Genomic DNA, 3,411 nt, shown 5'->3' on the forward strand with positions numbered 1-3,411 from the left:
ACACACACACACACACACACACACACACACACACACACACACACACACACACATTCACACACACAGATGTAATCAGAAACACCCAAATAGAGATTTATGTATACACACTACTCATACATTAAATATAATCAGTAATGTATCTCAACTAGGACTAATAGACGTCTTTAATATATAAACACATAGATAAAATAAATACGCAATACTATAAATTGTATATATACATTACACATACATTAAAACGTTGTTTAACTTGCATATGTGTATGTTAAGGGAGATAGATAGATAGATTGATAGATAAATAGATGTACGTATGTATGCGTTTTCAGAAATAATTATGTTAAACACTTAGTATAGTCAAATGTGTAGTAATTGAAGCACTATGCAGCTGAAATTCTTTGCATTAATATAAATAATTTGAATTCCATGACGTTTCGCTGATTTTCGATACAACATAATTTTACTGTCGCTAATTCTTGTAATCGGGATAAATTAAGAGTTTCTTGTATTTCCGTTCAGCAGATGACATCTTTGACTTTCTGCAAAAGCAGCAACTTTAAAGAAATACGATCGTGTTTCTCCTGATAAAAGATATGCTTTATAATCATATATAGATATACATATATACAAACATATATTTGTGTATGAGGGTCAAAGAACATATACGTAGACTATTGATTAGTCTATAGGGCTTACAATTATAAGGTTGTATATTCGATTCGTAGACCGGGTGATGTGTTGAGTCGTTGAGTAAATGCAATTCATTTCATGATACTGCATTATACACTGTTAAAATGAGCATCAACCTTGCTGTTGTAGAACGCTTTCTCATGCTCACTGTCATATCCCAGATAGTTTGCGGAGTCAAAGCGTACGAGTGCCGAGAGGCTACCTATATTTGCTTACGACTGACTACACAGACACCTATGACAGTTACAGAAAAATCGTACACGCCTGCAAGTGACGATTATGCGATACATAAATACATACACACACACACACATATGTCGAGCTAAATTTGACGATTTTTTGTTTTCTTTTCTTCCTTCTGGAACAGCTTGATGTATTGGTAAACACTGAAGGGCGGTGGAGGGCATAAAGATTAAAATTGTAGTTGTGAAAAGTTAGTTGAGATGGAGGAATGGAAGCTATTTGAATATTGAGAAAGAGTTACAAGAATCTGGATGATTCGCGCCTGGTATCAAAATGCCAGCATTATGACTGTTGTTCAGTATTCTGTTAACACTATAGAGGTTGTAAGACATGATATGGACAGCTGCAATGGCGACTAATAAACTGTGCGAAGTAGGAAGGGATGCAACAGGTGTCTAACTGCGTCTGCACGCCGGAATACATCCAACAACTGATGAACAGAGCCTTAGGCTTAATTCAGATTGTTATGTGAAGCCGCTGGAGACTGTAGAGAGTTGCTGTTGTAAGGCCATATGTGAAGCAACATGGTCAGGTTTGTTGCCAATCTTCAGCAAGAGTCAGAAGTGACGGTCAGAGAATTTCTACGACTTCACCAGCCCCAATTTCTGACCTCCTAATCTCCCCATTTGTAATCCCATGGATTATTATGTGTGCTGTTACAGTTGAGAAAGACACCAACTGTTCTGTCTGCATCACCAAGGTCGAGCTGGTGGCCAAGATCAAAAAGATTGAGGAAATTGTTACTTCCCAGCCATAATCTACTTGATAATTTTTGATTTTTTAAATACCTTTAATTTTGGTTGTAATATTGTTTTTGTTTTTTTTTCTGTTTCATGTAAACTGTCAAATTCATCCCCCACATCCTGTATATATGCATACATACTTGAGGGTATCAAACAGGGAGTGAGAGTAGTCAGAAGAACCACAATTGAATGTTGAAATTTCTTTACCTGTGGATTAATAATGCTACTAAAGCTTTCATGCGGAAGGAATTTCCACAATGTTCAAGCGATCCACTTACAAATGTAGATAATCGCCTCCATTTTGGATGGAAACGATTACCAACATTTTAAACCCAATCGCTTGGAATCGTTCCGTATTAAATCAATGGTAATATTGTAGATTCGCAGAGTATATATGAAATATTTGAGTGTGTGTGTGTGTATGTGTGCGTATGCATGTATGTATCTGTGTGTGTGTACATACATACTTACATACATACATACATACATACATACATACATACATACATACATACATACATAATGCGTGCATACATACTTACCGATAATCTTGGCTAAATTCCTACCTGAAAAGTCAGTTACGAAAGAACACTAACATTGCAAAGTGATTCATAGTGTATCTTGGAGATTTTAGTATATTATATTTTATACAATATAAGTGTGTATGTGTATATTTATACAAATACATACATACATGCATATGTGTGTGTATGTATGTGTGTGTGTGTGTATGTGTGTGTGTGTGCGTGCGTGCATGTGTGCGTGTGTGTATATAAGGATATTATTGCTTACAATAATATCCTTACAATAATATCAAGTGGCATAGCATGCGTAAAAAAAATATCAGGAGGTAAAAAATTATTAATTAATAATTAAGGGTTCTACAGGTAGCACCAGCACACTAAAAATAGCAGTCAGAATATAGGTACAACCACAAATCTTCACCGATACACACTATTTGAAGTCGGGGGAATAAGCAAAAATTCGAAGCCCGCATACCAATAGCAAAAAGAATAGTAAATTGAAAAGCCAGACATACCCGTATCATCACGATTTCGAACTTTGTAGAAGTGCAACTTAGTTCTCATCAGCGAGTCTCACTGACCCAAAGGTCATAGAACTTGCCCATCTCAAAAAATGTGCGCAATGACCGTTTTTAATGCTGCGGGAAATATAAAAAGGTGATCAGAGTGAATAATAAATTATAAAAATGTATATAAGAATATGATTATTTACAATAATATCAAATGGTATAGCAAGCGTAAAAATTACCATGAAGTAAAAAAATTATTAATTAAATATTTAAGGTTACTACAAGTAGCACCGGTACGCTAAAAATAGCAGCCAGAAGACAACTACAACCACAAATTTTTACTGATTCTCATTAATTGAAGTGGAGAATATGAGGAAAAATTCTAAGCCCCCGTACAAATAACGAAAAGAATTGTAAATTCAAAGCCAGACATACCCGTAGCGTCACGATTTCGAACTTTGTGAAAGTGCCACTGAGGTCTGTTATTGGTACGGGGGTTTAAAATTTTTGCTCATTTCCCCGACTTCAATTAATGTGTATCAGTGAAAATTTGTGGTTGTAGATGTCTTCTGACTGTCATTTTTAGCATGCCGGTGCTACCTTTAGTTCCCTTAACTATTAATATGTGTGTGTCTATATATGTTTTCAGACATTAGCCTCCTCTTTATATATATATATATATATATATATATATATATATATACG

This window comes from Octopus bimaculoides, chromosome 1 (assembly GCF_001194135.2).
Source record: "Octopus bimaculoides isolate UCB-OBI-ISO-001 chromosome 1, ASM119413v2, whole genome shotgun sequence".
NCBI classification, from domain to species: Eukaryota; Metazoa; Mollusca; class Cephalopoda; order Octopoda; family Octopodidae; genus Octopus; species Octopus bimaculoides.